The 12,669-nt window shown below is 44.4% G+C and overlaps 1 protein-coding gene across 7 annotated transcripts in view; it reads left to right on the top strand.

Annotated features, from left to right (window-relative positions):
* LOC141157322 (microtubule-associated serine/threonine-protein kinase 3-like) overlaps window positions 1–12,669 on the top strand; it is a 490,040-nt gene that overhangs the window by 289,939 nt on the left and 187,432 nt on the right. The window contains exon 1 of one of the 7 annotated variants that reach the window (XM_073644407.1): window positions 7,673–7,760. The exons of the other annotated variants lie outside the window; for them this stretch is intronic. The gene's annotated coding sequence lies outside the window, so the exon portion shown is untranslated. Of the gene's footprint in view, window positions 1–7,672; window positions 7,761–12,669 lie in introns of those variants that run through there. 7 annotated transcript variants of the gene reach the window in all.

Raw genomic sequence — 12,669 nt, 5'->3', positions numbered from 1 at the left:
GGTCCTGTGCCATGCTCCTGAACTGCCTGGGAGTTGACCGAGCCCCTCACCTGGTGGACGCAGCACGGCTCGGGCGGTCACTGCCGACGGAAGTGACCCGGAACAAACGAACTGTGAGTAAAGACCCTGGACTGTAACTTGTTGTCCGTGTGCTCCTTCGCGCCTCCAGCACTATCAATACTGAGACTCTCACTACCATCACTCCCACCATCCACTACACTGCCCTGGGGCTGCACTCCTCCCGTGGGGAGTCACACCACCTCAGCTGCACCCACCATCAGCCCCAGCGGTCTGCCTTGCAGCGGCGGTTCCTAATAACCGCAATCCACGGGTGGCGTAGTCGGACATTATCTGAAGCACGTAGCAGACTACCACTGGCCTGACCACCCTGAGCCACGGGACCGGGCCGCCACTACTACTACTCCCAGCGTCTCCCTATTGCCCGGTTCCGCGTGCCCCACGGCCCAGGGGGCGAGTCAAGTATCCCGATCACCTCTCCTTGCCCCCGCAATGCTGCGATCGACTTCGATCACAGCATTGAGTGGGTTAATGTGCCGGGAGCGGTGCGGGACCACTCCCAGCACATTTCTGGGTGTCAGCTATGACAATCAGGCTGTGTAGGCGCGATCGCAAAGACGTACTAATACGTATCAGGCTCTTAAGTCCAGGGCGCAGATACGTATTAGTACGTCTTGGGCTTTAAAGGGGTTAATAAAATATATTTTTCCTTCCCCCTTCTCATCCTTAACCCTTTCCACCCTTTATTTTGAGTATATCTTTCACCCCTTTACATTTGACTTTTTTTTCTTTTATTTTGTTCTTGTTTGCTTCTTTATTACTGTGTATCTAATATATATAATTGTCTTATCCCGTCTGTCTGTCTGTCCTTCTGTCCAGGAAATCCCGCGTCGCTGATTGGTCCGGCCGCGGCAAATCAGCGACGCGGGATTTCAGAAAAAAGATGGCGGCCTTTAGCGGCTCATCTGCGGCATGGAGGTCAGCGGCGATGCATCCGGGAGATGACCGGCGCTGATCTCCCGACGGTAAGTGTGAAGGGAGGACCGGGGAGCGGCGCCGCCGGTCGGGATGCTTCTGCTGCGAGCAGCCGCTCATCTCCCAGCTGCTCGCAGCGGAAGTACCCGCACAAGCAGCGCCGCTCCCGGGCCCACACTAATACGACGCTGGTTGGTGGCAGCCGACCAATCAGCTATGTTGGCGCCAAGTCTAAACAGCGCTCTGCTGATTGCGCCCGGTGTACCGCATACATATTCTAGAATACCCGATGCGTTTGAATCAGGCCACCATCTAGTATATAATATGTCTCTCCCCTTTTCCTTTACCCCATTTATGTAAAAAAGTCCTTAATAAAAACTACTTTAACAAAAATAGACGTCCGCTGTGTGCCCAAGGACTCGGCTCAGCTGTGTGGTTTTGGTGCTTTTATTTCTCTAGATGATTCTATGTGGAGCACAAAAAAACACCTGTAAAAAAAAGCAGATAATTTTTTAAGTGCAGAATGAAAGCTTTTCTGTACTATAAAAAACACAATAAAAACGCGGCTTCACATCTGCACCAAAAACGGATTAAATAAGGGGGGAAAAGATTGTTATTAAAATAGCCTAGGCCAAACTATACCCCCTAGGCTACAATATACCCCCAAGGGGATAAACTATCCTAGGCCAAACTATACCTGGGGGTATAAAATAGCCTAGGCCAAACTATACCCCCCAGGCTACAATATACCCCCCAGGGGATAAACTGTCCTAGGCCAAACTATACCTGGGGGTATAAAATAGCCTAAGCTAAACTATACCCCCCAGACTACAATATACCTCCCAGGGGATAAACTGTCCTAGGCCAAACTATACCTGGGGGTATAAAATAGCCTAGGCCAAACTATACCCCCCAGGCTACAATATACCCCCCAGGGGATAAACTGTCCTAGGCCAAACTATACCTGGGGGTATAAAATAGCCTAGGCTAAACTATACCCCCCAGACTACAATATACCTCCCAGGGGATAAACTGTCCTAGGCCAAACTATACCAGGGGGTATAAAATAGCCTAGGCCAAACTATAATCCCTCCAGAATATACCCCTCTATTTTATGAGCCCTTGTAAATGAGATTTTAGGTGCCATTTTTTAATCACTTAATACTGACTTCCATGTAGGTATTTGTGTTGTTAATCACATGATGAAGATTGATCTTACAATACAATGTGACTGAGAAGTCTATCATCTGAGATGTGTCCTGTTGGTTGTAGTGACTCAGATGTTAGAGTTCCACCTCTATGTGTTTAGAACTTTAGGATTTAAGTCAGTTACCTTCTCACATAACTTACCTGACAAACCTGAACCCCCATTAAGATGTTGAAAAATTAAGTAATTCTTGTGTATATAACTCACCGCTGCTGATATACAGGGGGTGTAATCCGGCCTGAGGGAATATGAAATGGCCTAGGCCTCTTACAGAAGTTGTCCACTACTTTTACATTGATGCCCTATCCGTAGGATAGGGTATCAATGTATGATCGGCCGGGGTCCCGTATGCGGCACCCCCGCCGATCAGCTGTTATCGGAGGCTCTGGCCGGAAGCGCTCACCTGCGGGGCTCCGCTGTCAAGTGGTAGTGGCCGCCGCGTTGTACTGCACAACAGCCTCCTATTCAATTGAATGGGATAGGATAGGGCATCAATGTAAAAGTAGTGGACAACTCCTTTAAACCCCGGGTATAGTCTGGACTCGGGGTTACATAGTTACATAGTTTATAAGGCCGAAAAAAGACAAGCGTCCATCCAGTTCAGCCTATTTCTTGTGCACTGCAGCTATTCCGCAGCGTTGATCCAGGGGAAGGCAAAAAAAACAAACATGCGTTATAGGCCAATTTACATCATTGAGGAAAAATTCACTTCCCGACACCAATCTGGCAGTCAGATTAAATCCCTGGATTAATTAACTAAGCATAAAATGTAATTTTATTGTTCTCAAGAAAGGCGTCCAGGCCTCTCTTGAACTCATTAAGTGAGTTGGACATCACCACTTCCTCTCCCAGAGAGTTCCAGAGTCTCACGGCTCTGACCGTAAAGAATCCCCTTCTATGCTGGTGCAGGAACCTCCTTTCCTCCAGACGCATAGTGTGCCCCCTCGTCTTTGTCACCATCCTTGGTATAAACAGGTCATGGGAGAGATCTCTGTACTGCCCCCTGATGTATTTATACATGTTTATGAGGTCTCCCCTAAGCCTTCTCAACGTAAATAGGCCTAATTTTGACAACCTCTCTGGGTATTCTAGTCCCTCCATTCCCTTTATTACCTTATTTGCCTTCGCAGCTGCTGCCTGACACTGGGCACTCCAATTTAATATGCTATTAACCAAGACGCCCAGGTCCTTCTCCATGTCAGATTTCCCCAACGGTTTCCCATTTAATATGTATGGGTGACTGCTGTTTTTCTTTCCCATGTGCATGACCTTACATTTATCGGCATTGAACCCCATTTGCCATTTTTTGGCCCAACTCCCCAATTTATCTAAATCCTCCTGTAGCTGTGCCCTATCCTCATCTGTATTAACTAATTTACAAAGTTTAGTATCATCTGCAAATATTGCTATTTTACTATGCAACCCTTCCACTAGATCATTAATAAATATATTAAATAATATAGGGCCCAAGACAGACCCTTGAGGCACCCCGCTAGTAACCCTGACACCCCCTGAGCTTACTCCATTGATAACCACCCTCTGCTTTCTATCACTCAGCCAGCTATTTACCCACTTGCACACATTATCCCCCAGACCAAGCATTCTCATTTTATATACCAACCTTTTGTGTGGCACGGTATCAAACGCTTTGGAGAAGTCAAGGTATACAACATCCACTGACTCTCCCCGGTCCAGCTGTGAGCTCACCTCCTCGTAGAAGGCCATCAGTTTTTTTTGGCAGGAGCGATCCCTCATGAATCCATGTTGATATGGAGTTAGACAGTTATTATCATTAAGATATTCTACAATAGCATCTCTAAGAAATCCTTCAAACAATTTACCCACAACAGACGTTAAGCTGACTGGTCTATAGTTCCCAGGGTCACTTTTAGACCCCTTTTTGAATATTGGTACCACATTTGCTTGGCGCCAGTCTAGTGGGACAGTCCCTGTCCATAAAGAGTGCTTGAATATAAGATACAGCGGTCTGTCTATCACATTACTTAATTCTTTTAGTACCCGGGGGTGTATGCCATCTGGGCCTGGTGACTTGTCTATTTTGATATTATTTAGGCGTTTCTGAACTTCCTCCTGGGTTAGGTGGGTGATATTTAGCGGAGGGTTTACTTTATCACTCTGCATTTCCTCCGATAAATTGTTTTCTTTTGTGAAAACAGTGGAGAAGAAGCTATTGAGTAGGTTTGCTTTAACCTCATCGCCCTCTATGATTTTACCCAGGTGATTTTTCAATGGGCCAACTCCATCAGTTTTAATCCTTTTACTGTTTATATAGTTAAAGAACAGTTTGGGATTCGTTTTACTTTCCTTGGCAATTAGTCTCTCTGTCTCCTCTTTTGCTATTCTTATTTGTTTCTTACAGATTTTGTTTTTTTCCCTATAAGATATTAGCGCTTCCTCGCTGCCTTCTTGTTTAAGTTTACCGAAAGCCCTTTTTTTGTTTTTCATTGCCCTCTTGACTTCCTTATTTAGCCACATTGGCTTCCTCCTATTCCTAGCCCTTTTATTCCCATAAGGTATGTACCTTCTACAGTGACTATGTAGGACTGTTTTGAAAATTTCCCATTTTCTATCCGTGCTCCTATTACTGAAGATACTATCCCAGTCTATAAGGTGAAGGGCATCTCTTATCTGATCAAACTTTGCCCTCCTGAAGTTCAGTGTTTTTGTGACTCCCTTGCTGGGCACCCTACTGAAGCACATGTGGAATTGTATAATGTTGTGCTCACTATTTCCCAGGTGCCCCCCGACCTGCACCTCAGTTATTCTGTCTGGCCTGTTAGTTAATATTAAGTCTAAAAGGGCTGTCCCTCTAGTTGGTTCCTGCACAAGTTGTGACAAATAATTGTCTTTGATAATTGACAGAAACCTGTTTCCTTTCTGAGATCTACAGCTTTCGGTTTCCCAGTCTATATCGGGGTAGTTGAAGTCCCCCATAATAATCACCTCGTTATTTTTTGCTACTTCGTCTATTTGTCTCATTAATAGACTTTCCGTGGCTTCTGCTATATTTGGTGGTTTATAACAGACTCCTATGATAATTTTATTATTGTTTTTTGCCCCACGTATCTCCACCCATAAGGACTCGACCTCCTCATTTCCCTCCCATACATCCTCCCGTATTGTAGGCTTTAGACACGTCTTTACATATAGACAGACTCCACCCCCTTTCCGACTTCTTCGATCCCTTCTAAACAGACTGTAACCCTGTAAGTTAACTGCCCAGTCATAGCTTTCATCTAACCATGTCTCGGTTATTCCCACTATGTCATAGTTACCTGTAGATATTTCTGCTTCCAGTTCATCCATCTTATTTGTCAGGCTCCTGGCATTTGCTAGCATGCAGTTTACATGATTTTGTTTTGTTCCAATCTTCTTCCTGTGGATTGTGTTAGAAATTTTCTTACCTCCCTTCCAAGTATCTTGTCTTGGACCTTCTTTGTCGCACTTCATATCTTTCATTAGTATGTTCTCTGGTTGCATGTTCGTGTCCGGCGTTTTTCTTCCCATCCCCTCTTCTTCTAGTTTAACGCCCTCCTGATGAGTGTTGCGAGTCTCCTGGCGAATGTGTGTTTCCCGCTTTTGTTGAGGTGTAGTCCGTCTCTGGCAAGGAGTCCGTCATAGAGGTAATTCACACCATGGTCCAGGAATCCAAATCCTTGTTGTCTGCACCATCGTCTCAGCCAGTTGTTCACATCAAGGATCCTGTTCCATCTCCTGACGCCATGCCCGTCTACTGGAAGGATAGAAGAAAAAACTACCTGCGCATCCAGTTCTTTTACTTTCTTCCCCAATACTTCAAAGTCCTTGCAGATTGTCGGTAGGTCCTTCTTTGCCGTGTCATTGGTGCCAACATGTATCAGAAGAAATGGGTGGACATCCTTGGAACTGATGAGCTTCGGTATCCTATCGGTAACATCCTTGATCTTCGCCCCTGGGAGGCAGCATACTTCTCTTGCGGTTATGTCCGGTCTGCAGATAGCTGCTTCTGTTCCTCTAAGTAGTGAGTCTCCCACCACCACCACTCTTCTTCCCTTCTTGGCTGTCCTTTTTCTTGTCGCTTCTGGGTGTTTCTGGGTGCTCTTTTCTTTTTTGCTTGCTGGTAGTTCCTCATCCTTAGGAGTGCCACCTTCGTCCTCCACAAGTCCTTGGAATCTGTTTCTCAGTTGTGTGGTTGGTGGTGTCTCCATGGGTATACTCTGGCTTGTTACACCGGTGCTCTGTCCAGACTCTTCCTCCCTAAAACTCTTCCTCTTCATGTTGGTTCCGCAGGGTTCTGCTTAGACAGTAGGTGGCAGTCTCCGGACATAAATGCTACATAGCACTGGGGAATCTCATCCTTTGCGGCACACAATATGGCCGCCATTACAGCTCCTGTCACTCACCTTTCCCAGACCCTGTAATATGGAATTTACTCAACTAAGTCAGTAATGTCAAGGGACGTGTCATTACACCATGTACTATGCAGGGTGTATCAGAGCTTAGTGATGCCCCCTGTACGATCGGTAATGGGGGCCATATTGCTTGTTATCCTGCATTCCCAAATACCGATCACTAGGAAATGACACAATAACTGCTCCTATCACGTTTCTCGCTGTGGACACCTCTTTACAGGGGATTCTCCTTCTGCATGCAGGTTCTATGAAGGATCTGATCGAAGGAGCGACCATGATATGGGGGTCCTGACTGCAGGGGGCAGCATTGCAGCAGATCCACCATCCCCGCTGTGCTGCATCCAGTGTTTCCAGTCCAAGCAATGCTCTGTGAGCTGAATAGTTCCCAGCTGCCCTGACACACAGTGACATAGGGCGACTATGCCCAAGGGCGCCTGTGTTGTGCCAGAAACGCGTCAGGTTTTAACATGGTTTCCTTAGATGCTTCTGTTTTTAATGGGTTTTGAATAAATCGAGGTTTTATCGCTGGATGGTTCTGCCGAATTCCTGCCTCCTTTTCACGCTGTAACATAGCCTGTCCTCTATTATACAGCAATTGTTGTCTGCTTTAGGAAACCTATTCTTTCCAATGTCCTAATAGGAAATTCTGAGTAATTAGAGGGGGCACCCCGATCACTGTTCTCATTTATTAGCTGTAATGAGAGGGGCAGCAGCATCTCCTGCTCCGGAGCCGACACTCCCAGGAATCAGAGCAATTAGCTTATTTATCATCATAGGATAGTTACGATATCGGGGGGTTCAACCAAATTCATCCTAATGTGTATGCGGTCACAAGACATAGGGGGCAGTATAATAATAACAACAAGGACGTCCAATGAAATAACGACAAACACAAAGATATAGGGGGTTAAAAGAGATTTTATTTAAAGATGGAGTTAATTTATATTTTAGTATCATGTATATGTGTAAATTATTCATTTATTAGACTAAACCTATTTATGGGCCGTGTTGATCCAGAGGAAGGCGAAAACCCCCTTTGAGGAATAAGCCAATTGTCCTCATATCAGGGGGGAAAATTCCTTCCTGACCCCAAATATGGCGATCAGAATGAATCCCAAGATCAAAGGCCGATACCTAACCTGTGTAATGTAAGTGTGAAATAAAAAAAATTTAAATAATTTTTATTTACTTGGACTAATTATCATTTATATTCATGGGAACTAATTTTTCTTATAAACAAAGAAAATTGTATTTTTTATAACTTTTTTTTCTTATGCTACTAGTGTGTGAATCTACTTATTAATTTATTATACTAAACCTATTTAAGGCCGTGTAGATCCAGAGGAAGGCGAAAACCCCCTGTGAGGAATAGGCCAATTGTCCTCATATCAGGGGGGAAAATTCCTTCCTGACCCCAAATATGGCGATCAGATTAAATCCCAGGATCAAAAGCCGATCTGTGTCCTATATCTATGTGCCGAAATCTACTGTGTGCTATGTGTGCCTGTACTGATTATGTAGTGTGGGGGCCTGTACTGATTATGTAGTGTGGGGGACTGTACTGATTATGTAGTGTGGGGGCCTGTACTGATCATGTAGTGTGGGTGATGTGATGTGTGATGGGTGCGGTACTTACCAGGCCTGTGCTAAGGTGAGTTCAGGGATAATGGTCGCTCCGTAGATTCTGCTGCTCGGCTGCCCCAGGGCTATTTTTCCTGAACTCACCAGATGGAAACTTAGCACAGGCCGCTCCTGGGGGTAGAAGATCTTCGGGCTGGAAGGGTGTCAGATGCCAGCCCAGGATTGGAGGAGGCCAAGTCAAGGGTCTGGGGCAGCAAAACAATGGCCGTGGTCCGACATGAAGATGGTAGAGAGAGAGTTGATATTGAAGGGCAGCCGAGGTGACGTACAGCAGCAGAGACAGGAGGCATGAAGTTCTGGGCAGTTGGCTCGGGCTCATCCTGCAAGACATAAGAGGAAGACGTGAAATATTCTATCAACCGGATCTTCTGTTATATTAGGTCTTTATAATGGACCATACCACAATGTGACATCAGCTACAATGTCATCATATAATAGGTGTCCTGTGTGTATAGCGGTCACTCACCAGATGGTCGTGGATTCTTTCACAGTCCAGATCTTTTCAGCCACCTAAGAAAAACAGAGATATCGAGTCACTGGCAGAAAAAGTGAAAAAAGACAAGATGGATGATGATGATTACCACAATGTGAGTTATGATGGGAGTTATCCCCAGATCAGGAGATCCTTACCGGGCCCAGCTAGGTGACACGTACGTAAATCCGGCCACGGGGTTAAGGACTGCATGCTCCGGCCACTGCAGATGATGGTTCTCCAGAACTGGCCTGAATGGTAAAAATGGTGGCTCTGCTCTCCTTTCCTCCAGATCCTCCCAGCCGATGGTGGTAAAGAATCGATGCTTTCGGATGTTCCCGCTCACACCCAGGCGCGTCTTAGGGTCTTTGCGCAGCAGCTTCTTGATGAGATGTTTCACGTCAGCATCAAGCCAAGATGGAAATTTTGGCTTTTCGTTGATGATAGCTTTAAAAGCCATTTGCTTGACGGGGCCGTTGTAAAATGGGGATCGTCCTGCTGCCATCCTGGACACCACAATCCCCAGGCTCCACCAGTCCACTGCTGCGCCGTATCGTTTTCTACGATGCACCTCAGGGGCCATGTAATGGAAAGTGCCCGTCACTCCAGAGATGTTTTTGGAGGAGGTGACGCCATCTTGGGCGAGCCCAAGGTCGATAATACGGATGTGGCCATCTGCATCCAACATGATGTTATCTGGCTTGATATCTCTGCAATAAAAAAAGAAAATAAGAATTCTGTTCAGTGATAGAAGAGATGGAGAATGGGTCCCTGCAATATCAGGTAGAATAGGGGGCAGGACACCAGGAAAGCTGAGGGCCATATCTCCAGAATGTAAAGGGGACAGAGAGAAGGAGGAGAGTTCTGCTTACCGGTGGACGATGTTGTGTCCATGGAGGAACTGGAGGCCACATACAATCTCTGCTGTGTAGAATCTGATGGAGAGAACAGAGTGTAGTATCAATGTCATCAAACCCTTCTCTAACAATCCCTAAATACCATGGCACCCCACCGCCTGCATCCAGCACCCTAAATTTATGCCCTTCCAGCACTCGCTTAGCTGCACCCTGACCTCAGATTTTTTTCTCACCTGACATTGCCGATGTTCAGGCAGCCGCACATCCTGATCAAATCCTCCAGGCTGCCACCGGACAGATACTCCGTGATGAAATATGCCATGTGCTGAGACTGGTGTGCGGCATAAAGGTGGCATAGGAATGGGCAGTCTCTGGCCGCCAGGAGTATCTGCCGCTCTCTCATGATGGTGCTCTCATTGTCCTCCTTTTTGGTGATCATTTTGACAGCCATTTGGATGTTACGGCTGGGGACTGATGCCAGGACCACCTGAGAAAGACAAATGGAGAAGACTTAGAAGGTGTCTGCAGTGGGTGGAAGGGATCTGGATTTTATAGCACACAAGGCACATGAGTAAACTGAGTGGTCGCTCAGAATGTAAGTGATCAGGACCATGTAGAGGAGCAAATGTATGTATCAGCATAATGCACTGTCTGCTCCACAAATGGGCTACGGAAAGGTCTTAATAATTAATCATCATTTTTATTTCATAAATCAATAATACACATGAAAATAAGCAATTTTCAGAGAAATCTGCTTCTTTCTCCACCAGGACTGATTTTCAGTTTTCAAAATTCTATATTTTTTGGTAAAAACTATATTCAGTGAAGACAGATTTTTACAATACTGAGATAGGAGGTGACAGTTGGTGCTGATAATATTCTATGTAAGATTGATGGGAGAGGAGGGGGAAAGTGGAGGGAGGAGTTCTGTATTTAGGTTCTCCCTCTTCCTCCCTCCCCTCTACATAGAATACTATCAGCACCAACTGTCATGCTTTGAGTTGGCATTAGTGTGGTACAAATATCCTTGTCTATCTAGATTTAATAAAACACAGAGACCAATGTATATACAATATGGCAGCCTGATAGGAGCCGATATTGACAATGACATGGAAATAAAATAATGTCCCCTCGCCCCCTACATCTGTTACAACTGAGATCAACCATCCAAAATAGAAGAATACCACGTTATATAAGCACCAGACCTAACTATGGTGACGTCTTATACGTCATCTCACAGAAGAACAGTACAATAAGCAACAACAAAGTATGACATGGCTGATAACAGAAAACAATAGATGGGGATATAATAACAACTTCAGATTTCAAATAAATAAAAATAGATGTAGGACTTACTTTGCCAAAGGCGCCCCTACCCAGGACCTGGTGGATGTTGAAGTGGCTGATGTTAAGCCTGGCATAGGGGCTGGATCCCGGTGTTGCCTCCTCCAATCCGTTGAGTCGTCTCCTCTTGTTAGTGATCTTCTTGAATCCGGTCACGCTGTCATCTTCTCTCTTCCGCTTCTCTTGGCTCTCTTGTCCATGTCCAGTAGACGCCATTCTCATAAATATCTTCCCGTCTGTAGACTTCGTCCGAGCGCTTCAGTCGACAGTTGAAAGTAAACGGCAGTTGGTCGTGTGCAGGTGATTCCAGAGGTGACGGAACCCTTTGGTTGCATCTGCCTGGCGGCGGCTCATAGACCTGCTCTGCTCTATACACTGATGTGGGCATCATGGGTGACCGTTTAGAGTCAAGAGAAACGGCAGAGAACTTCATGGCGACTTCTAGTGATTTTTTAAATTTATTCCCATATCAGGAATAATAATAGTATAATTTTTTATATAATTTTTTTATGAATTTACTAGCTCTTCCCCTTATCAAAGTAATCCTTTTATATTCCAGATCTTTTTTCTTCTTTTCATCTCATTATAAGATGCCACTTTTTATATGTCGTAGTTATAGACTATTTTTCTATTCCACTATATACTTTGTGCACAATTTTAGGCAATTTGTATTTTTGAGGATTCATTTTTTTTAACTGTTTATTTAACATTTGTTTATTTTAGCATAGCCAAACAATAATGCATCAATTTAATACATGTTATAAATTTGGGATATCATGTTGGACAAGGAGTCAGACTCATCAGTGAAGAGTTTTAGCAAAAACCAGTACGAAAGTCTCTGATATATAGTGAATAAAATATTTTCCAAGTTTTCCAAATTAACCTCAAACATCAATAGTCAGTAACTCAAGCAATGCAACTATAAAAGGGGAAAAGAGGACCGTTTTTGCAATGCAATGACGCTTGTTTCCCCAAAAGAAATTCAGGAGATGAGTTTTAAATTTCTTTAAAACCAGACATGGAATTGGTATAGGCAGAGTTTCTAACATATAAAGAAATTTAGGCAAAATGGTCATTTTTACAGCAGCTGCTCTCCCAAAAATTGAGAGGAGAAGCTTTGCCCATTTGGAGAGTAAAAGCTTGATATCTTGAAAAAGCCTGGAAAGTTATGTTTATATAAGGAATCATAGGACCCAGTTATAAAGACACCAAGATATTTAAACTTTGTGTCCTTCCAGGCAAATTTGAACATTTTGCGTAAGATATTTACTGCTGAGGAACTTAGGTTAATGGGGAGAGCTTCAGTTTTTGTAGTGTTTATCTTATATCCCGAAAGTGCACCATATTCCATCAAAGTAGTATGTAGATTAGGTAAGGAAATTTGTACGTTGCAGAAAATGAGTAAGATATCGCCTGCAAAAAGAGACAACTTAAACTCTTTTTGTTTTATTGAAATACCCTGAATATTAGGGTTATTTCTTATATTAGATGCCAATGGCTCTATGCAAAGCACTAACAGGAGGGTGGATAAGGGACATCCCTGCTTGAAAGTATTAAAATGTGAGGAGGAAACATGAGGAAGTTTAAGAACGGCACTAGGCGACGAATAAAGAGCATGTATTGCTTGAAGGAATGGGCCTGAGAAGCCGTATCTTTCCAAAGAGGCAAATAAGAAAGGTCAATTTAGCCGATCAAATGCCTTCTCGGCATCGAGGCTAAGTAAAAGACTAGACCGATTACTTC

This window comes from Phyllobates terribilis, unplaced genomic scaffold (assembly GCF_046119375.1).
Source record: "Phyllobates terribilis strain yellow unplaced genomic scaffold, ASM4611937v1 Scaffold_8__6_contigs__length_399053987, whole genome shotgun sequence".
Lineage (NCBI taxonomy): Eukaryota > Metazoa > Chordata > Amphibia > Anura > Dendrobatidae > Phyllobates > Phyllobates terribilis.
This window is presented reverse-complemented; position numbering and strand designations above follow the sequence as displayed.